Source organism: Eublepharis macularius, chromosome 16 (assembly GCF_028583425.1).
Source record: "Eublepharis macularius isolate TG4126 chromosome 16, MPM_Emac_v1.0, whole genome shotgun sequence".
NCBI lineage: Eukaryota > Metazoa > Chordata > Lepidosauria > Squamata > Eublepharidae > Eublepharis > Eublepharis macularius.
This window is the reverse complement of record NC_072805.1, coordinates 7,120,416-7,144,459: the sequence shown is the minus strand read 5'-3', so window position 1 is coordinate 7,144,459 and position 24,044 is coordinate 7,120,416. Positions and strand designations below refer to the sequence as shown.

The following is a 24,044-nucleotide window of genomic DNA, read 5'->3' as shown; positions in this document are numbered from 1 at the left end:
AGGACCATATGGGGGAGGTGAAATATGTAGTCCAGTCACCAGACACAGACCTTCCTCCCAGGGTTTATCATGCAAACTCCTTGAAGCCCTGTCATTCTCGGGAAGTTATTGCTTGCCATCATATCCCAGAGCTGGCAGAGCACAGCCCAGATCCCTGGTTGCAGACTGCATCAATGGGGATCCGGATGGCTGGACCCCATGATTTGGTCTGGTGGGGGGGGGGGGGTGTCATGATCTGGCTGTGCCAGGAAGGCCTAGCAAGGCCTCAGAAGCCTGTTAGCAGTGGGAGTAGGCCTGCCTACAATTCCCAGAAGCCCCTGGGCCGTTTTGACACCAGTTGTCCTGAAGGGCAGTGTATAAATAGACTGTTGTTGTTGTTACTACTACTACTACTACTACTACTACTACTACTACTACAGAGCTGAAAGAAGGACGCTTTCCTAAGTTTCTTTTAAGAACATATTCCTGGAAGTAAGCCCCATGGGATGAAATGGGACTTACTTCCAAGTAGACCTGCTCAGGTTTGCTCCCAACATGCACTAAAAGTTAACAAAGGTCCCAATTTCTCTCAGCAACTTTTTTTTCCAGTGTAGGTTTTAAACGAATTAACAATTTCTTGTTCTCTTCTTGCCAGGCACTTGTGAATCATTTAGTTATGTTTTTGTGTTCTGTTGGAGGGGCATGGAGCTTAAGTACCTTCTAGCCAAGTGAAAGTTAGTGCTCATTTTATTTGTTATTTAGCCTTACAGCAGAGCAATTTTGAAATAATTATCATTTAAAAAATTTAAAGAGTAGTGACTTTAACAAGCTGCATAGCGCAAAAGAAATCCTTAGCATCTACCCTGTTGTTGTTGTCGTCGTCGTCATCATCATCATATAAGTTCTGAGAGGATCAGGCAGCCCCACAAGAGACCATGAAGTAATTAACTGTGCTGGCACTGAATATGTAAAAGCCCCGTTGAAGCCACAATAGCATACTTATTGTTCTCACAGGCAACATAGCACTGCCATTGTATTCTAAAGAAATAAACTGAAAAGAGGTGTGAAAAACAATAGGAGGAAAAGAAGAAAAACACTGAACTGTAATGGATTGCCAGTGATAACATCTGAACTCTTCATTAAAATTGAATTACTGAATAGTTTGGAGGTTTCATTGCTATCCGGAAAATCCAGCACTTTGCTATACGACAGTCATAAAGGGGCTGGGAGATAAAGCAATGTTGACAGAAAACTTGAACTGAATCCAATAGAACATGCTGTAGAGCCTATTGGAAGGCCTACGAGGCAGCAGTGATAGCAGCAGAGAAGCATGAATGCAGTCAGCTAGTTGAGAGATCCAGCTGTTTTTTTAGGTTATTTCTGTACTTCCTCACCCCTAGGTCTGAGAATTTCAGGAACCAGAAATTACTTGTGATGCTTTTGCAAAATTGCTTGCCCATAAAATCTCTCAAATATGTTCTGATTTGGAGGCTGGTTGTTCAGGAAGTAGAAGTTCTACGTGTGCTGTTTATGGATCATTTCAGCTTGGTTACAGCAATAAATATTAACAGGCGCTTGGGATCTGTGAAGGATCCCACTTGTTCTCTTGAACCTTGTCCATCCTGATTACTGAAATCTTGTAAGGAGCCAGTTAATGATCCTGGGGTATCCATAATAATCCCTGTCTCAGGTTGTCTACTAGGAAGTAAACAATGGTCCTAGCTGGTGGCTTTACTTGATCTCCAGCTGAATGTAGAGAATGGCTGTATCTCTTTGTTGCTGTATTTATCAGCACCTTTTTATATGGTAGTCTGCATTATTTTTCTGAGACACTTGAAGGCAGAATGGAATATCAAAGGGTATGCTTTGGACTGGTTTAAGTTGCTGTTAGAGACCACTTGTCATCAGCTTGGAACTTGACTTGTGGCATTTCATAAGGCTCTATTTTATCCCCAGCATTGGGAGGAATCATTTGTGTCTGTGGTATCGAGTATCATTAATATACTGATGGCACCCACCTCTGTATTTCTTTGTCCAGACGTCCTGGTGCTGCTGTAGCGGCCCAGAGCCAATGGTTGGCATCTGTGGTTAAATGGCTAAGGGTGAAAAAGTTGAAACTGAATCCTGGCAAGACAGAGGTGATGCTGGTTGGAATGACCGAGGTATTGTGCTTCCCACTTTTAACAGAGTTCATTTCACCCTTAATGACTCGATTAAGAATCTGGGGGTTATTCTGGACTAGACATGGGCACGAACAGGAAAAAAAACGAACATGGTGTTCGTTGTTCATTACCATCCACGAACAACGAACACTGACAAACATGATCCTGTCACGAACATGTTTGTTGTTTGTGAGGGACAGCAGGCTCTCCTCCAGCCATCAAGATCCCTACTGCACCACTCCCAGAAACTCTACCTGAGCAGGCAGCAGGAAATGTACCAATAATAAATAATAGCTTGGCCCCAGAGCCTGGCAGCAGAAAAAAAAAACCTGAACATGATGTTCGTTGCCATCCATGAACAGGGACTCATGAACAACCACAAACATGGCCCTGTTTGTGGTTGGCTGTTCGTGCTATAAGCTGCTTGGAGCAGGCTCTCCTTCAGCCATCATCCAAGTCAAGATCTCAACTGCACTACTCCCAGAAACCTGACCTGAGCACACACCAGGAAAGGTACCAATAATAAATAATAGCTTGACCCAGAGCCTGGCAGCAGCCCTGAAACCTGAAGGGGTAGATCCCTATCCCACCACACACAAAGAAAATTCAAGCTCCAATGCACTCTATCAAAATGCCAACAGCAACTGTCTCTCTCCCTCTCCACTGTCTGCAAAGTCAGAGCTGGGAGCCCCCCTCCCCCATGCTCTTTGCTCCCTTGTTGTAACAAATTTGGAGCACCACACTTGAAAGGAAGACCTGCCTATCAAGCTAAACTGGGCTTAGATTGGGGTTTCCAGGGCAACAGCAGGAGTTCAGACAGAGTTCAAACAATCCCTGCCTGAGTTGCCATGAGAATTGATTGCAGGTGCCAGACTGTCTGGCTTCACAAACAGCAACGAACAGCAACGGAGGAAACTTGCAAGGACCACCTGTTTGTTTAGAATGGGGGGCTTATGAATTGCTGTTCGTGCCCATGTCTGTTCTGGACCCAGTGTTATTGCAGATGAAGCAAGCTAATTCAGCTGCAATAAATGATTCCATCCATCTCCATTTAGCCTAGAGAATAATTCCATACCTTGATCTAGCCAGTCTGGCCACACTGATCCATTGTAACCTCATGGCTAAACTATTGTAATGCACTCAACATGGGTTTGCCTTTGAGGGCAAGTCTATTACTGTTGTGAGGTAGGCAGAATGTGCCCATTACACCTCTCCTACCATCATTCCATTGGCTAGCAATTAGTTTCCAGGTTGCATTCAAAGTGCTGGCTTCACCTACCAAGCCCTTCATGGACTCATATAGCTACAGGATTACCTATCACAACATGCTCCACGGTGACTGCTTTGCTCATAAAACAAAGACTTTCTGAAGGTACCACCCTGCAAATTGGAAAGACCAACAGCTGCCCATACTCTGTAAGGCTCCTAGCTTGTGAAACAATCTGCCCAATGAGGTTAAAAAAGTTTCCATGCTTTTATCATCTTCAGAATGTGTATAATATAACTGTTCAAGAAGGCATTTGGGAATAAGGTTGCCTAACATCTGTGAAAGATAGTCTGTTTTCATTGCTGTGTTCCCTTCATGCATTACACTGTTTATTCCATAGTTCACCAGTTTTGCTGTTCAGCTCTGCTACATTATCTGTATATATTATACTGTTTGACTGCATTGTTTTGTAATGCAGACATAACAGAGTTGGTTGTATGTAGAGGCAGGCATGAACCAAAATGTGAACCAAAGTTTGTTACAAACCAAGCCAATTCGTGGTTCACGAACCGGTGGTTTGTTTGAGCATGAATCGTGACAAATTTTAGCCCAGTTCATTTGGTTCGTATTTCGGTTCATCGCTGCAGACAACCTGGCACTGATCAATCAGTTTCCTAGGCAATGGGAGGGATGGGCTCTCTGCAGATCTTCTGCTGCCTTGAAAGTGACATTTTCATGAACTGAATGAAACGGTTTATGAACCCGGGCAAGTTCGTGAAAGTTCGTGGTCCGTGAAATGTGACGAACCACATGGTTCCGAATTTTCCGGGTTTGTGCCCATCTCTAGTTGTATGTTCCCTATTGTTCATCTCAGTGAGAAAGGCAGACTATAGAAGTAAATAAATAAATATACATGTAATGTCCATATCTGAAATATCAATGCAAAAGGTTTTGTTTACATATTTCAAAAAAGATCACAGAAAGAAGTAGCTTTCTTTTTTCCTGGCACAGTACAGTCACATGACCTGGTACTTGGTTTTGCCTCATTGTCTGCTTACCTAAGACTTACCCCAAAATAGTTTTGCATCTGAATTATTAACAAACGTAAACACATGATCTTGTGCTTTACATTTAAGCATTCACCAGGCACAACTGGGTAAAATAAGGACAGTTCTCTTTATCTTCAAATTTCCTTTCTTTCCTGGATTTCTGCCAGTCTCTTTTGGTTTAATTTCCTTTCCCCCCAGCCCCCTCTATTTAAAAAAGCATTATTAAATCAAAGGAAATAAAACTATCTTCTTATTGAATCACAAGTGGGACAAGACAGAGGCTCTGTGGCAGTATATTGCTTCTGCACAAGAGTGTGCAAGTTGGGACAATAAACTTGAAATAGTGTTTGTGAAATTGCTGTGTACTGCTGCAGCTGTTCGCAATCAGATGGGTGTGCCAACTGTTTCAACTCATGTTTTTAGATGGACAGATGTCTTTTTAAAGGGACACATGACCTTCCTTATACCATGGCAGATCTACAGTCCACTATAGTTTGAAGTCAGTGGGCTTCGAAGGGTATAGCGCCGCATAGGATTGTTCTAGTAGTGGCCACATAGGATTGTTCTAGTTTTGCGATGTCGTGCAAAACTCGCACGAGAAGACGTTATCTTCTGCGTTTTTTTCGTGACATTCCGGATGAAGGTGAGTAGTGTGGAAACGGCCAGTCTCTTATCATTTTGCTTGTCTGCAAGGTCTCCCTCTTTCTAAAATTAAAAAAAGACAATGAGAGTTCATTCTGAAATGTGGGGCAGCAGAAAAAGTGGGGGATTTTGACCACTGAATCCTTTCCTTTTATTGGAGAGAGGCTCCGTAAAGGAATTGCCCACCGACCTCTTCTCTGCAATTTAAGTGTTATTTCTCCAAATAATATACTCCGTGAGGCCATTGGCATGGTGCTGAAAGGCCAAAGAGAACACTGCCTTGAACCCAAAGGGTAAGAAAGGTTAAGGAAAGGGGGTTTAGGCAGTGATGAACAGGGGACGGCAAAGGAGCGGAATGCAATGGGCAACTCTTATTCGTGGCTGGAATTAACCCTGCCTGTTCCTGTCTCTGGCAGTGATAAACAGGTGGGCCAATAGGGCCGGTTAGGGCCTGCAGACACACACACTCAGTGCACACATGCCAGAAGAGACTTGTACATTTACAGCGCAATCCTATGAAGAGTCACTCCAGTCTAAGTACATTGACTCCAATAAGATTGCACTGTAAGTTTGCTCTCCTCTGCCCTGCCTCACACTTTTGAATCTCAGGCGGTCCTGCCAGATACAACCTGAGTTTCTGGACAATGCATCATTGGAAATCCCTGGAGGTGGAGAGAAGAAAAGCTAGAAGGACAAGTGCCTTCTGTGGAATGAAGCCTGCTGCAGCTTTTAAAGTGTTCCCATTAGTGTATGCCAGCCCTACTTAATATCAACATCTCGTTGGTTTATAAAACCCTTCTTATTTGGTGATAAAGTAGGCATAAAAACTGAGAACTCATCTATTATCCAAGATACGGTGTATTTAATTCACATTCATATATGGAGTTCTTCGTGTATCAGTTTCCTGCAAGTTTCCATGGGAAGTGTAGTGAGAAAGAATGGCCACTCGATGTGATTCTCCACCAGGGAGAAGAAGGAGAGAATCCTTTCCACTGCTCAAGGACCATATTGAGGAGCGCAGCCCAGGAAGCCAGCAGCCAGCCCCCCACATGCCCACTTTGCCATGCAGCGGTGGTGCCCAGCACTCCCCCCTCCTCCCATCCCAGCCAGGAGTGCTTGCAGCAGCCCCAGCCACCAACTCCTGCTTGGGGACTGAGCAAATGCCACACATGCTCTGCCACTTCCTTAGGGCCAAGGAGCATAGTCCACTCAGCTCCCTCTGGCCACTGCCAGCACACTTCCCTTGCTCCCCTATATGCACTTCACGCTCTGCAAGGAGGGAGCATGGCGGCAGCAGCCAGAGGAAGCCGAATGCACCAGCAGCGGCCAGAGGGAGCTGAGCAGACTGTGCTCCAGCCCTCAATCAGGTTGTTTACCATATGAAGCAATAGTTTCAGGCACTGATAGCCAACTTAGATGGGCATGCAAGATAAGGTTAAGCAGACTGGCACACAGAAGTGGGCAAAGTGAAACCATAGGATCAGGTTGACCTGGGCATAGTTTTGTTTAGTGTCTAGTGAGAGGGCCAATTTTGGCCATTAAGCAGCTTTCAGCACAAAGGGGCACACAGTCTGCAGTGTGTCCACTGCTGTAGGAATTTTTGCATAGCTGTTGGCAGGGCTGGTTCAAAGTATTTGATTAACAAAGGAAAACTTAGCAGTGAGTTATTACTATAGTGCAATATTCAGTGAAGGGTGGACACAACCTTGGACAGCATTGATGGAGAATGGGCCTGGTCTCTTGGATGTAGCCTTGTTTTTAAAAACATTCTGGAGCCAGGGCACTGCAAACTATTGGTATGATCTATATAGAAAAGTGGGAACTGGGGAAAGCTGTATGTTGCCTTTAAGGACCTCAAGGGTACTTTTGACTCAGTGAGTAGGACAAAGCTATGGGAGAAACTGGAGGGGTCAACCATAATATCTGGTTAATCAAGATATTATATACTAATACCACCATTCAGATTCACTGCAGTAGAGAAAGGCAACTTTCAGAAAGTTTTAGCTTTGATGGGGGACCTGGCAAGGTTGTTTGCTTGCCCCACCCCCTTCTTTCCAACCTATATCTCAATGATCTGAGGCTGCGCCTTTCATCTCCAGAGTTTCTTGCCCCCAGACTGGCATTGAAGGGATTACCATTATTGTTCTATGCTGATGATTCAGTGCTTATATCCTGAACTAAAATTGGCTTGAAGAGACTATTGAAATGTTTTTCAAAGTATTGCCTAAATGCGGACTTGCAAATAAATGACAACAAATATAAAATCCTGATTTTTCTAAAAATAGTAACTTAAGTCTCCAAACGGACTGTAGTGATTCTAATATTGAGCAAGTTAAGAGTTTTTGTTATTTGGGAATTGTTTTCTCCTCAAACTTGTCTTGGCTCCCCCAGCATAAGTTTGCAGCAAGTAAGATTAAGCCTGTGATTGGAGCAATAACTTGCTTCTTTTTTACAAGGGTGGAAGATATATTCCAGATGCAATTCAGGTGTTTAATTCAAACATAACCCCATAGCTACTCTATGGCATTGCTATTTCAGTCTCAGTGATTACAGAATCTTTTGATCATCCCCTTTGCCAATTTATGCATAGGATAAGAGGCATTCCTCAGTGTGTCTCAAATGTATCTCTGAGGACTGAATTAGGCCAAGAGTCATTGGAAGTTAAAGAATGGCTCAGTACTTTTAAGTTAAGAATAAAGACCATCTTTGCAACAGAAACGGAAACTTTGCTGTTTTTTCTTAAACAAGATATTTGCTATTGTGCTTGGACAAAGATTGTTGATGTAGGTTATGACAGTTGGGGCTCACAACTGAAGACCTTCTTGTGCTGGGTAAGGCAGAGACCCTAACTACTATTAAGCATCATCTTGATTACAATAGTAATCATCAACCTTGATTACAATAGTACGGTGATACAAGCTCATAGTTTGCTCATCCCAACTTTTTTTACCTCCATGGTCCTTACCATCCTAAATGTGAAATTTAACAGCTTTTCATTATGTTCAGGCATTTGACCTGGCTTGATTGAATGCTAACCCCTCTGAAGTACTGAATGGCAGATTTTATCATATTCCATACTCAGATTGCCTTTGTTCTTGTGGTCAGGGTAAAATTGACACTTTGTCTCATAAAATATTGGGATGTCCTCTTTTTACTGTTTTTAGGAATCACTGGGTTTTACCTCTTTTAACTTGTGCTCCAGTTTGTAATTCTCAGGGGGAGATTCTTCCCTATCTGTTCCTAGATAGTGATCAAAATATAACCTTGTAGGTTGCTAAATTTCTTGTAGGTTGCATATTTTCCTTTAGAAGTTACTTATCCTTTTAGTCATTTTTCAAGATCTTTTGATCATAGTAGCTCTGGAAAGGAAAGGGAAGGAAAGGAAATTCATAAGGAAGGGAACTAATAAGAAAAGATTTCTGAGATCAATTTATAATCACCCACCATTCAAAAGCCACGAGGAGGTGCTTGCTGTGTAAAAACAGCGCAAAGGCCAGCCTGAATCCATTCTACCTGGAAGATCTCAGAGTCGAACTAAAGGTCTGGGCTTACCTTTTCAACTAGACCTCTCACATGGTCACAATAGATGAATGGGAGCAGAAAGTAAACCAGGTTAGGACTTGTACCTTGGAAGTATGAATACTCACATCTGAGTCTGGCTGGTGATTTGACAGAGTTTCCTGCACATGGGTCTCCTGAACACATCTTAGTAAAGAGTCCAGTAGCACCTTTAAGACTAACCAACTTTATTGTAGCATAAGCTTTTGAGAATCAGATCAGATCAGAGAACTGTGATTCTCGAAAGCTTGTGCTACAATAAAGTTGGTTAGTCTTTAAGGTGCTACTGGACTCTTTACTATTTTGCTACTACAGACTAACACGGCTAACTCCTCTGGATCTCTGAACACATCTTGGGGTCTGATCCTCATTCCAGAAAATCAAAGTAGGGAAGTTCTTACTGTTGTTGTAGGCACAAACCATTCCAGACCCTTTGGCTTCAGTGGAAGAGTTGTGTGTGCCCTGGAGAATTCTATTATGAGCAGAGGAAGTCTTTAAAAAGAGCTGCTGGTGTTCAGGATGTTTTCTGCTTTGGGGGCCCAAACCCGCCAGCCGAAAGAGGTGCCAGTACTGCGGAAAGAGTACCAGTGTGGACCCTCAAAAAGAAAAACCCTAGTTGTGAGACAAAATTAGTAAAATAAAATATCCTCCATTGCAATCAATGGGTGTGACTTTGCGGGAGCATGCTCAATACAGCTGTCAAGGCCTGGCATTTTCTTGGAATTGCCACTTATAGAGACTATCATTTCCTAGGGTTGCTAGTCACTGGCTGACAACCAGAAGGAGAGAGAGGATGTGGAGAGGGGGATATGACAGGTGCCATAGGCAAACAAGCTGTAGGAGATAGGGCTGGGGACAAGGGGAGCGCCAGCATCGCACACAACATGATATCACAAAACTGAAAGTGATGTCATGTCGCTCTAGGAACATTCCTAAACCTGTTTTGTCCAGAAGTCATACCACGTGTGATGCCAGCGATTTAAAAAAAAATTCTCCTGCCACTCAAAAGAGTGCTGACAGGAATGGCTGGCAGGTAGCAGGAGATGGTGTGAGGGGGGGCATGGGGAGTGTCAGCATTGCACGCAGCATGATGTCACTTCTGGGCCAAATCTGAAGTGACATCACATCAAGAATTGCTGGATAAAGTTTCCAGTGGTTCCTAGGGTGATGTGACGTCACTTCCAGTTTTATCTAAAAGTGATGTTGTGTCACCACTGTTTAAGAAGGATGTTGACAAGCTGGAATGTGTCCAAAAGAGGACAACAAAGATGGTGAGGGGTCTGGGTATGTTTAGCATGGAGAGGAGGTGACTGAGAGGTGATTTGATAGCCAAGTATTTGATGGGCTGTCACACAGAGGATGGAGTGGAGCTGTTTTCTGTTGCCCCAGAGGTCAGATCAGAACCAATAGGTTAAAATTAAATCAAAAATGTTTTCAGCTAAACATTAGGAAGAACATTAGGAAGTTAAAGCGGTTCCTCATTAGAACAGGCTTCCTCGGGAGGTGGCGGACTGCCCTTTGGAGGTTTTTAAGCAGAGGCTACACGGCCATCTGACAGCACGGTTGATTCTGTGGCTCAGTATGAATTTAGACAGATCGTGAGAGGGGGGGCAGGACAGGATGAGGTGGTGCTGGGCTCTCATGGCCCTTTCTGATATGCCCAGGGTTATGCCGATTGCCGCTTTGGGATCAGGGAGAAATTTTCCTCCAGGCCAGATTGATCAGGGATCCTGGAGAATTTTTGCCTTCCTCTGGGCATTGAGCAGGCATCGCTGGGGGAGTGGGGGGTGTAGCTGTGAATTTCCTGCATTGTGCAGGGGTTGAACTAGATGGCCCTTCTATGAATTGTAGATCTACAAAAATCCATGTTTAGCACGGCTGCAAATTAATATGTCAGTATTTGTGATGCCTTTACATTTTAACATTTTAAAAATATGACCAAGATATTAAAACAAATTACCTTAGGGCAACAGACAGCAAATCCTGTCTTTCAAACTAGTGATTTAACAGCTTGAAAGGAACAAAAACACAATGTTGCTAAATCAGTCTAATTTTTTGCAGTCAGATTTGCTGAAATAATTGGATTGAGCCACAAATGAACCAGGTACAATCCATCCATGTGTCCATGCAGGGAATATGAACAGAGATCCAAGACTGATCAACTGAGAAATCCTACAAAGGGTGCGGGGCGGTAAGAATATTTCTTTAGCTGTTCATGTGAAAAAAGTTCCCTGCACCTTATAATCTCTCATTATGTCTGTGTCTTGCATGCCTGTGAGTAGACCCTAAATACTTTTCAGATGATGGGACCCATAATCACTGGATTCTTTACATCTCTACAACTTCCTCTCATTTTATAAGGGCCAGAAAGGGCAAATAAATGAATGATTAAATAGGTCTGATCATTTCAAGCCAGAGAAAGTTTCTACTGTCATTGTGTTTGGATTTGTTAATGATTAATTCTACTTTGCACTTGGCAAAAATGATCTGTTCCTTGGCAAAGTAACCAAGATATGCTAAAGGGCATCTGCATGTAACTTGATAAAGGCCAAGTTCTCCTACTGAAAGCAAACTAAAACATCAGGAACATTAAATACTAGTCATGTCAAACTAGTACGTGACATGGAAAACTTAAAATACTTGCCTTTAGTCCTTGTAAAACTTATTATAATTAGTTAAATTGTGAGCAAGACAGCACTAATCCAAAAAAGAGCTCATCTGTTGCATCTCTGCATGAGTACACTATTCTGCTCATGCACAGCAAATTCAGGGACTCATTCATAAACACATCTTTAAAAGCCTTGATCGACATATTGTCAATTGGTGACAAGTTTCTGTAGGGGGCAATCCAAACATTATGTACATCCCTGTATTCAGGGCTTTTTTTCTGGAAAAAGAGGTGGTGGAACTCAGTGGGTTGCCCACGAAGAAAATGGTCACATGGCTGGTGGCCCCGCCCCCTGAACTCCAGACAGAGGGGAGTTTAGATTGCCCTCTGCGCCGCTCGGCAATCTAAAGGCAACCTAAACTCCCCTCTGTCTGGAGATCAGGGGACGGGGCCACCAGCCATGTGACCATTTTCAAGAGGTTCCGGAACTCAGTTCCACCAAGTTCCTGCTGAAAAAAAGCCCTGCCTGTATTTAAACCTTGCTTCTCGTAGGGAAAAGCAGCTTTCGAGGGAGGGAAATTTTAGCAGAGGAGTGGAGTGGAGTTTCAGAGATCCCGCTTGCTTCTTTTCCACTTCAAACATTCTCTGAGAAAAGGAATGATTATTAATCCAGTCTTAGCATGTGGATATGGCCTTAATGGTGTGGTTTTGAAACCACCTTCATTTGGGGAACCTTTCCACATGGTCTGGGCTGCCAGTGACTTGTCTCTGCCCATCCACCATGGAATCTCTGCATGAACTGAGACTGCTCTCTAGAGCGCACTCTATGCTCACCTCTGGTTGTGCACCACAAGTAAAGATTGTCTTACTATATTGTCTTACTATATCCAGTTGTCTTACTATATTGATCTTCTAATCAAGGAACCCCAATAAGTATCCAAAGAACTCCCTAAAAATGGATTTAAAAGCCATGATTTCAGTGTGTGGTAAGAAGCTAAGAGAGAAAGCCCAACAGTCCCTGCTGGAACTTGGGAAACCTTTGCATGCACTGCAGCCTTCGTTGTGCCTCTCCTGCTAGGCCGTGGGCCAAATCTGTGCCAAGTGGGAATTTAGTGGCACTTGAGAAGATTTAGTAGGACTGAATGTGTATGATTCTTTCATGTTCTGTGGTAGCAGCGTGCCCTGGCAATGAACTCCAGCCGTTCTTTTCAGTGCAGCTTGTGAGTGAGAAATGCAAGGTCATGGTTCTGACAAGTGGGACTGGTTCTGTTAGCTACTTAATTCCATCCTCTTTTTAAAAGGAAATGTGCCAAGTGCTATAGAGAAAGGACAAGGTGTTGCTGCAGAAATATTGAAAAAATGTGCCTTTCCCAGAGCCTTTGGGCATAGGCTGGGCTGAAAATTTAAACTAAGTGAAGTACATATCATTGTGAGAGATTTAGAATCATAGAATCATAGGGTTGGAAGGGACCTCTAGAGTCATCTAGTCCAACCACCTGCACAACGCAGGAAATTCATAACTACCTCCCCTCCCCACACCCCCAGTGACCTCTGCTCCATGTCCAGAAGATGGCAAAACACCTCCAGGATCCCTAGCCAAACTGGCCTGTGGAAAATTGCTACCTGACCCCAAGGTAATCAGCATTACCCTGGGCATGTAAGAAGGGCCACGAGAACTAAGCACTCATGTAACCCATTCTGCCCTCCCGCTCTTCATCTGCCCAGGCTCACAGACTCAGCATTGCTGTCAGATGGCCATCTAGCCTCTGCTTAAAAACCTCCAAAGAAGGACAGCCCACCACCTCCCAAGGAAGCCTGTTCCACTGAGGGACCGCTCTAACTGTCAGGAAGTTCTTCCTAATGTTTAGCCGAAAGCTCTTTTGATTTAATTTAAGCTGTTGGTTCTGGTTCTACCTTCTGGGGCAGCAGAATACAACTCCGCACTATCCTCTATATTGCAGCCCTTCAAGTACTTGAAGATGGTTATCATATCCCCTCTCAGTCGTCTCCTCTCCAGGCTAAACATTCCAAGCTCCTTCAACCTTTCCTCATAGGACTTGGTCTCCAGACCCCTCACCAACTTCATTGCCCTCCTCTGGACATGTTCCAGCTTGTCTATATCCTTCTTAAATTGTGGTGCCCAAAACTGAACACAATACTCTAGGTGAGGTCTAACCAGAGCAGAGTAGAGCGATACCATCACTTCTCCTGATCTGGACACTATGCTTCTGTTGATACAGCCCAAAACTACATTTGCCTTTTTAGCCAGCACATCACACTGCTGACTCATGTTCAGTGTACGGTCTACTAAGACCCCTAGATCCTTTTCGCATATACTACTGCAAAGACAAGTGGTTGATGCTACTCATGTGCGCAGGCAGTTCACACACACAGATCAATCATGAATTAACTGTAGTCCTACTCGCTCCTGATTCCTAAGTTATTCCCATGAAAGCCCAATTGTGAGATGCTCTGTTCTTCTGATCTACACACATTCATGCTTTCTGAAGAAAGGAATTAAGTGTTCAGGAGCCCCTTGCCAATAAAAGTATGTAGCATCTCTGCATGGGATGAGACCCCTCTTAATGAAGGTGTTTCTGGACCCAAGTAAGCTAAATACAAAAGATTTATGTGATGTGATGAGAACCCAGAGTTAAATAAGTGCCGCTGGGTGTTCAGCAATCCTTTTGGTGGGCAAGGTGTTGTGCAATGTCAGGCAGGCTTGGAGGTGGGGGTTTATCCGGAGCAGTTTCAATCCAGATTCAGAAATGACGTTGGTTGCCCTTTGCCAAGGGAGTGATGGGGCAGGCTGTCTTGTTGATTCTCCAGGACCTCTTTGCAGCTTTTGATGAAATCAACAAGAGTGCAGAAGTCCAGAAGGCAGTGCCGGGAGAGGAGATCAATAGTCTGAGGGTGCTGCTGGATCCTGGCTGGCAGTTGGAGGCTCAGCTCTCTTCCGTGACATGTAGTGCTTTTTATCTTTTGTAGGTTCCAGCCACAAACCTTCCTTGAAAAGTGTAATCTGGGTGTGGAGATCCATGCTTCAACCACGTCTAGGTTAGATTAGTGTCATGCACTCTACACGGGGCTGCCTTTTAAAACTATCTGGAAACTTCAGTTGTTCTAAAACGTGGTGGCCAGGCTCGTCTGGGTAAATTGGCTGCAGCTTCTCCTCCTTTTATTTTCTCTTTGGTGACTTTCAGAGTTTGTTCAACTCGTCTTTGGATCGTTCCTGATGGTCCTTTGTGAACAAGGGTTACACTGACTGCTTCGCTTTCTTTTTCCTCTTGTGGAAACTAGGACTGGAGAGAGAAGTGCTGTTATCATATGGTAGGTTGTTAAAGGGAAACCCAGACCCAACTTGAGTTCCCTGCAGCCAAACAGCAGCTTTGGGGAATGGCTGTTAAAAAATAAAGGCGAGCCCTAATGGCCTCAGTGTGCCACCCCTCCTCCCCCCTCAAGCAATTTCTTCATGTCAAAATAGTACAGGGGGGGAGGTTTTCCCACTGTCTTTTCTGCTCCATGTGGAGTATTCTGTGCACATGGAACAGTAAAAACGGTGTAGGAAACCCCCTGTGCTATTGTGACCCAGACCCAACTCTTTAAAAACCAACACATCTAGCTTGACCCTCAGTTCCCCTGGAGAAAATGGTTGCTTCGGAGGGTGAACTCTATGGCACTATCTTCACCTGAGGTCCCTCCTCTCCCCAACCCCCCTCCCCCCTTTATCAGGCTCCACCCGCAAATCTCCAGGAATTTCCCAACCCAGAGTTGGCAACCTTACATGTGAACCTTTCATTTTGCTGCATATAGAATGAAAGACGGCATATGAAAGAAGTATGTGGATATTCCTGACCTAACTCAGGTGAGCCTAATCTCGTCAGATCTCAGAAGCTTAGCAGGGTCGGCATTGGAAGACCTCCAATGAAGACCAGGGCTGCAGAGGCAGGCAATGGCAAACCACCTCGGTTAGTCTCTTGCCATGAAAACCCCACCAGGGGTCACCATAAGTCAGCTATGACTTGAGGGCAGGATTTCATTTCATTTCATATGGATACTAATAAATTTACACTTTTCTACTGCACCATTGGCATTTGGCCTCATCTTTTTTCATCTTGGTGACTGGTGTAGCCCTCTTGGTTTCCTGCTTATAGAATGATATAATTTTAATGCATATTTAATACATATTTAACTGTTCAGACATGAAAGCATGGCTGTTGAGGAGGCCAATACAACTCCCCCCCAAAAATATACAGGGGAGTGGGTCGTTTCATCATATTAAACCAGAGCCAGTTTGGTGTAGTGGTCAAGAGCGTGGGACTCTAATCTGGAGAACGGGGTTTGATTCCTCACTCCTCCGCTTGAAGCCAGCTAGGTGACCTTGGGTCAGTCACAACTTCTAGCTCTCTCAGCCCCACCCACCTCACAGGGTGTTTTGTTGTGGGGATAATAATAGCATACTTTGTGAATTGCTCTGCGTCGTCCTGAAGGGCAGTATATAAATCGAATGTTGTTGTTGTTATTATTATGTTTTCATTAGGTTTACAACTAGACATGGGCACGATCCAAAAAATAATCCCGATTTAGCTGATCATGATTCCGCGGCAGCGCCAAACCCAGGTACCCGAACCTCGCCGATCAAGTCCCGTTTCCGATACAGAATCGGGAATCGGGAAGGCCGACGCGGGAGGGCGCCCCACCACCAACACTCCCCCAGACCAGAGTGACCAGGCACTAGAGTGTGTAATACTGTGTGAGCCCTCAGCCAAGGAGGTGCCCACTGAGCTTAGCCCCAGAGCTAGACAGCAGCCCTGGAAGCAGAGAGAGAGAATAGGAATAGAGCCCAACCCCAGCTGCAACACTCCCCCCAGACCTGAGCCCTCAGCCGAGGTGCCCACCGAGCTTGGCCCCAGAGCTAGGTGGCAGCCCTGGAACCAGAGGAGATAGCTCCCTATTCCCTAATTCCCTATCCGCTGAAGCCCAAAGCTAAAGCTCCCTCTCTCTCTCTCTCTCTCTCTCTCTCTTGCGCTTTCTCTCTCCAAAAGCGGCAAGCGAGAGCTCGCCTCTGTCCCACTCCACCCGCAAGCGGAAAGTGAAACTTTGTTGCGCAGCACATGGCTATTTATAAAGCCTGGGTCTGCTATGCAGGAGGGCTGTGTTTGACCGTAAGAGCTGCCTCTTTGCAAGGATGAGATTCAAGTGCCCATGGCTACAGAAGAACACCCCCTTCCCCCGCCCTCCCCTCTCTTCTCCCAAATGGACAAGATGGGTGCGCGCTTTTCTGGCTGCTCCGTGGTTGGAAGGAAGCCCTGCTGATCAAGGAAAGCTGGGCTTCCATTTGCGTTTCCAGGGCGACAGAAGGAGGGCAAACAGCTCCGGCATTCCCCAGGCTCCGTTTCCACGGGGCTCCGTTCCCTCGGGAACAGATGGCTGGCGCAAGACTGTCTGCAGACTGCAATCCCAAACGGAAACCGATCGATCCGATCGAGACCCGATAGAGCGCCCCACCCGAGCGCTGAACCGGGAGCCGTGGACGGAACCAATCAGCCCGGTCCTGATGGCGCAAACGCCAAAATCGGGGCAATTTTCAGACCGTAATTCCGATCGTGCCCATGTCTATTTACAACCACATACATTTTTACCATGTTATATTTTTACTGGAAATTGGCAAGAAGAACATCTGTTTTTCTTCACATCTGAAGGGCACATCAGATTAAGAAGGCCCAGGAATCAACCTATTGTCTCTGAATACCAAAGGAGTGTTATTCCTAGAGTAAAGAGTTGCTTGAAGATTTAGAGAGTCACTTAAAGCCATACCAGTCAGTTGATATGCATATGCTGTAAACATTTTTTATTTATTTTTTATCATTTTATTAGTGAAAAACAGAAATAAAAATAAAAGGCAAACAGAAAGGGAAAAAGACAGAAACTAGTGCTGACTACAAAAACATTGGCCGTTTCCACACGGCTTACCTTCCCTCAGAATGACCCAGAACATAGTGCAAAAAACGCGGATGTCGCGCAAATCTTGTGCGAGAAAACGATCTTCCACATCTTTTGCACGATGTTCTGGGCCATTCTGGGGGAAGGTAAGCCATGTGCAAACGGCCCCCATTAGTCAATCTATACATAGGTATCTATAAAAGATTTCCAAATATCTAAAAATAAGTCCATATGCAATTGTCTTCTATATGCGATACATTCAAACGTTGATAAATTTATTAAGTCTTCAATCCAGTGAATTACAGGAAGCGGGCTTTTGCTTTCCAGTGTTGAAGCAGAAGTTTTTTAGCAACTGTAAAGGCAAGGAGGGTCCATTCCATGCACCACCAGTTAGATTCCAAGAGACAGGCAAATAGTTTAACAGTACAGTAACATCCTCAAAAATAAATTAGTTTTCTAACACAAAATTAATAATTAATAATTTCTGACACAAAATTAATAACTTCCTCCCCAAAAGGCTGAATGTACACATTTTCTAAACATATAAAATGGCCAAAATATTACATCTGAGCATTGGTCCATCTGCCCAAGATTTTCCTTCCCTGACTAGTTTTTTTGTTGTTGTTGCCATAAGCAAGGTACTCCATCACCTCCTGAGCAGCCTGTTATATTTTTGCTGTTCCCTGCCATCACCTGAGTGGCTTGGCCAGAGAACAGGCTGTGACTGTCATAGGTAGCTAGCTAGGTAGCTAGCTAGCCACAATGCTGGAACTGGGACTTGGTGCAAAAAGACCGGTTCCAATTAATAAATATCAGAGTAGCCAAAGGCGTGATGAAACTAAGACTTTGAGTGGAACAGGCGGGTGTAACCACAGAACAAGTTTTGTACACATTATGAACGGCACCTGTATGACCCTAAGATCCTATAGCTTCTAAACATAATAGCAATTAGGAAAAATAGTAGAGGAAATATTATGAATTTGTTTTGCTCCTTTGATGATTATAACTCCTCACACCTCAGTACAATTTTTAATCTTAAGAATCTCAGCAAACTTTCCAAGTGAGAATATAACCCACCACCATCTTATGAAAAGGCACCTGCTGTCTCCAGGGTACCTCCTGATACCCAGTCCAGACAACTTGCTGGTTGTGACAGAAGAGTCAGGCATGGTGGCAGTCAGTTGGCTGCTTGAGTGCCCTGTTTCCAAGACTGTTGATAGCTGGGGGGGGGGGGGAACCATCCACAGTGCCGCCTTCCTGCCTCAGTCTCTAGAGGGTGTTCTACATTTTAAGGCAAACACCTCCAGTTGAGATGGGTTCTTAGCCACTTTGGCGAGTTTGAGCTTTCAGCCTGACTTGGTTGTATGTTGTTAAAACGATCAACTGTCTGTGACCCTGCAATTTGCGGGAATATGACTAACAGATGAATTGTTTGGAATCCTTTTCAATGATTAAAAAGGGTGCCTGATCAGGCAGCATGTTTTTAAAATATCTACTTGCTTTAGCACACGTGCTTAGAAAGGTGTGGGAGCTGGTTGCCATAGGCTTACCAAGTTCCCTCTGAGGAGAGGGGGCACTGGAAGTGACATCAGCACATCACTGGCAAAATTTTAGCATCTATAAGTACTACCACAGAGTATAGACCAGATGCTAGAGTGTCGCCAACAAGACCCTGACATCATTGCATCACCAGTAAGGTTCCCACATGCACAGTGAGTCCCCCACCGGTTCCTGGCTTCGTTCTAGCAACCCTAGGTTGCCACCTTAATCCTGGTGAACACAAAATGACAAGAGGAGGTAGGAATGAGGGGGGTAAAATGGACCACACACACCCAGGCTGCTAGTGAGAGGTGGCATTTCTTAATCATTGTCTCTAAAAAGAAAATTAGGTACAGCAAGAACATTAGCTTATTATTTTCATGGATTTCTTAAACATGGAGAATATATTTTTTTTAAATCCCACACTTGCACTCTGGAGTCATGATGTCGTCCATTGTGCCACCTCAGAATTTTACCAGCACCTTCTCCTGCATATGTCAGTCAGACTTCAGAACTACAGTTGCCAGCCAAAGCGAGCAAGCCCCCAAGAAGGAACTAGGAGTTAGAACAGGTGTGGCGTCATCACCCTTACACACTACGTCACTTCCTGCAAAAAACAAGAAGTGACATCATTGCATCGAGGTAACAATCCATAGAGTGTTAAACCACAGAGTTTGGGGCCTGATGTAATGAGGTAAACTTCTGTTTTATCACTGGATGTGATAAAACAGCACAATGCCAGCATGCCCTCCCCCCATTTTCCCGTGCCGACCTTGTAAGCATCGCCAGGGAACAGCGGTAAGCACTGAGAGGTCTCCTGCTGAAGTGAGAGACTCCCCCATCCCACCCTGCCGATTACAACAGTCATCCCCCCTCATTTTTAACCATACAGGGGAAATCCTTTTCTAGGATGCAATATATTTCATCTATAGTAAAGAAAGAATACTTCATAGCTATTATTTTATTTATATGCAGATATCTACACATTGAGTTAATTAATCAATTGGATGATTTACATGTTTGCAAATTCCTAACAATGGTTTCTTTAATTGGGTGACAACTCTACTTTTACTGAAATATGTAGAAACGATGTGAACCCCCTCAAATTAGCTACTATTGAAGTACAACCAATAAATACATCCTTTAAAAAGCTGTGATCACAAGCCAGCCTGTTTATCATGGAAAATAATCTTTTAAACCCAGGCATAGATCTGTCTTCTCTTCCTCACCCCCTCCATTTACCCCCAAAGGAGTCACTCCTGGTAGCAAATGGCAAAGGCTGAGGGGGAGGAAATGGGATTTTGTGTGTGTTAATTTAAACAGGAAAGGTAGATGGAAATGAAAACAAATGAAGCGATATTCAAGTAAAATGGTGCCTGTCCCTGCTCTCCAAGGTTCTAACACCTGACCTAAGAATCAGTGGGTGTGTTTGGAATAACGGAAGGGAGAGCAGGGAAATGAGGGAATTGCATAGATAAGTTTGGTGGGAAAAAATAAATGACCATGGTGAGGAAACTAAAACGAGATAATAACAGACTTTGTACTCTTTCATGCTTATGTGGCTTCCATAAGTCAGAATTGCAGCCTTTGTTGTGAAGTCATTCTTAACATTTCCAGTGGCCTTGGTCACAGCCTAATCCGGATACAGATCCTTGGCCCCCACCAATGGCGAGCCCCCTGTGGCCAAACCACTGTGGTGGCTCCCCAGCAAAAGAAGTGGCTAGCTTTCATTTCTGTGGCACTTGAGCACCACCTATCCGGATGGCCAGAAAACTGGGCTGCTGCTACAGGCTGTCAGTCCTTAGCAAGTAAATCCCTAAGGTCTCCACAGCAATCACGCAGGTGAATTGGTTGAAGTAACTTTTATTAGAGATCTATCAGGTTCAAGGTGCTCAGACAGTGGAATTGGCAGAAGTGACGTGTTAAGGAAAAGTATGGTTAGATATAGTGTAATGTCCTGCCCCCAGATTAGAAGTCTGTTGAAAATTCTGGCACAAATGCCAGAGACAAAAAATATCACAGTTTAGGCTACATCTACAGAGTGAGCATGAAATCATCCCTGTTCCCAGGAGAAGCCTCGTTTGTGTTGGGTGCAGCCGGTCTCAAGGCCGAGCTGCTTCTTCGAGAGAGTGTTTACATTCAAAGTAGAGATAACACACTTAATTTCCCAAGAACAGGCAAGGAAAGGTAATCAGAACTCTTCATAGTGTCAGAGGATCAATAAGTGGCATATAACATGCACATGGCATGTACTGCAGGCAGGCATACATGACACAGGCTCAGCTGGGGTCAGGTTGCAGAAGGGGCCACCAGGGATCCATTTGGCTCTAGAAAGCCTTTAATCCTGCCTGGCCTGACTCCTCGGCAGGAGCAACTTGTAATTTGCAAGAAGCCAGACCTTCCCAGCTTGCCTTCTGATTGGCTCCAGTGCCTCCCAAAGCAGTGCTTGTTTTGCCTCTGAGCAGCAGTCTTGGTAAGCAATTCCATGGAGTAAAGGGTGGAATCTTTGTGTTGTGTCTCCATGCCAAATATATAAAGGAAATGCAATTACATTGGTTACAAAATGTGGCTGAAACACGTTTGGTCTATGTGCAATCAATATTGTTTTTCGTTTTTATGTATGCATTGAGCCCAAGGGGCATCCGTCTGGCCTTGACCAGAGCCAGGACATTTTCTGCCCTGGCGCCAGCCTGGTGGAACGCTCTCCTGCTGGAGATCCGGGCCCTGCGGGACCTGTTACAGTTCTGCAGGGCCTGTAAAATGGAGATGTTTCACTGGGCCTTTGGCTGAGGGCCAGCGGGTGTCCCCCTTCTTCCACCTAAGATCACCACTTTTTCTGGGACTGCCCTTGGCCGTGTGCTATGCCCATATATATGCCCATATACAGACTCTCAACTGTTTATTTAAGTAGCCTGCGCCGGGACTATTTTAATGATTGATTTAAGATTATTATTGATTTTATCATTTTATGATTAACTCATTGTATTGTATTAATGTTGAGCCACCCTGAGCCCATTCATGGGGAGGGTGGGGTATAAATCAAATAAATAAATAAATAAAAATAATTGTATTCCCTTTATTTTATATGTATAAAATAGCCTGCCCATGGAGTCTTCTGCCTGTCACTTCCCTGACATGCAAGCAGGACTCTGTGCCCTATTCTTGCCCACCACGAGGCATTTCCACACCAGAGGCAACTGGTATAAGCCAGAAATATTATATTGTTGAGTACAGCAATATGGTTTACAATCAAATCATAATTCAATAGGAAACAAAACAGAAATAAAGTAGTTCTCATGTTTAAGTTAAAGTTATTTAAATGTATTGATTTTTGTTCAGAGTACAATTAAATTTTAATAGAATTTAAAAATAAACATCAGAGCGTTGGGTGGGAAACCAGGCCTTTACTGGCCCAGAACACATTTATTTCTGCCAGAACAACTTGGTGAAATAAGATCTAGATGTTTCCTGGTATATATCTGTAAGTAAAAAGGCTAATATTATAATACTTTACATTCATGTTGCATTCAAGGAACTTCACGCAAATTATTGTGTTGTAATCCCAACAGTTCCATAAGACAGCCCAGAGTTCCAGAGGAGTTAGCCATGTTAGTCTGTAGTTGCAAAATAGTAAAGAGTCCAGTAGCATATTTAAGACTAACCAACTTTATTGTAGCATAAGCTTTCGAGAACCACAGCTCTCTGAATCTGATGAAGAGGGCTGTGGTTCTCGAAAGCTTATACTACAATAAAGCTGGTTAGTCTTAAAGGTACTACTGGACTATTTTATTAGATAGCCCAGTAATTTTATAGTTGCAGATGATGAGTATTGCAGAGCTTTGCCAAAGACTACCTTGTGCATTTTGACAGGGGCAGCATTTCCACCAGGGACCTCCCATTTCCTTAGTCACTACATGACAGTAGCTCCTTTTGGAAAGGGGGCTGTAATGTCTTTTGGGGGGCATACTTGGCTGGTGAACGGCATTTGGCTTGGTAAGTCCCCAAGTGTGCAGGTTTGCTATAACACCCATTCCCTTCTACAGTCCTCCAAGAGCAACACAATGAGCGCGTTCTGCGTTCACCATTCTGCAACTCGGCAACTTCATTCTGAAGTATCCTTTAAAGCTCTTTGAATGTGGAACTTCTTGCAGCTGCACACAGGTGCCTTAGACATGGCACACGTGTAACACTACTCGTGTTTTGCCTGAGGAGTAACTCCATACATTTGATTTGAATGGAGGTGCCATTCTAGAGATGAATCCACTTAGAAGATTTCATACTGTTACAAAAAATTATATTTTCTGTGCCCTAGCACAAATATAAGCCCCAATCCACAAATAATCGTAGCTGGAAAGCTCAAGCTGAATTTCTAGTCCCTCTTTGAAAGAACAAAAACATGGTGTGTGCCCTCTGTAGCAGGTATGTTGTATGCATTTTCATGAGAAGGAGGAGCCACTGATCCCTCACTGCTTGCCAGTGGACAGCTGCCAAAATTCACCTGACTCCATGGAGTCTACACAGAGAAAGTGTTTGTTCTCCATGGATTTCATAAACCCTTTGGCCTAGATCTGTTGTGGAGATGTAACAGCTTTTCTTCTTTATTGCCATGCTGAGGAAGAAAGCAGAAGCAGTGACTTGATATAATCAACATGTTTTGAACATTAAAACTGGTCATGGAACAGAACGTTAGCAACTGGTGTGTAGTCTTTCTGTTCAGGTGGTTCCTTAACGACAAGCCTTGCTTTATTTTTATTTTTGTTTATTTATTTTGCTGTCAAGTCATAGCTGACTTATGATGACCCCATAGGGTTTTCAAGGCAATAGACATTCAGAGGTGGTTTGCCATTGCCTGTCTCTACATAGCAATCCTGGACTTCCAGGCTGGTCTCCCATCCAAGTCCTAACCAGGGCCAACCCTGCTTAGCTTCCAAGATGTGATGAGATTGGGCAATACAGGTCAGGGCTGCTTTAGTCTAGTCAGGGTTTTTTTTCAGCTGGAACGCAGTGGAATGGAGTTCTGGCACCTCTTAAAAATGGTCACATGGCCGGTGGCCCCGCCCCCTGATCTCCAGACAGAGGGGAGTTGAGATTGCCCTCTGTGCTGCTCAGCTGCATTGGAGGGCAATCTAAACTCCCCTGTCTGGAGATCAGGGGGCGGTGCCACCGGCCATGTGACCATTATCGCCGAGGGCAATTTAAACTTTAAAAAACTCCCCCCTTGTTCCAGCTGACCCGAAGTGACATCATTGTGTGGTCCTGAGTTCCACCACCTCTTTTCCCAGAAAAAAAGCCCTGATTCTAGTAATGGCCAAATGTTCTCTGGCTCTCCTTGTGTTTAGTTAAGTTTCCCCAGTTTT

General features: G+C 44.2%; 1 protein-coding gene across 1 annotated transcript in view; it reads left to right on the top strand.

Annotated features, from left to right (window-relative positions):
* LOC129343819 (potassium voltage-gated channel subfamily KQT member 1-like) overlaps positions 1 to 24,044 on the top strand; it is a 513,626-nt gene that overhangs the window by 478,784 nt on the left and 10,798 nt on the right. The window lies entirely within an intron of this gene.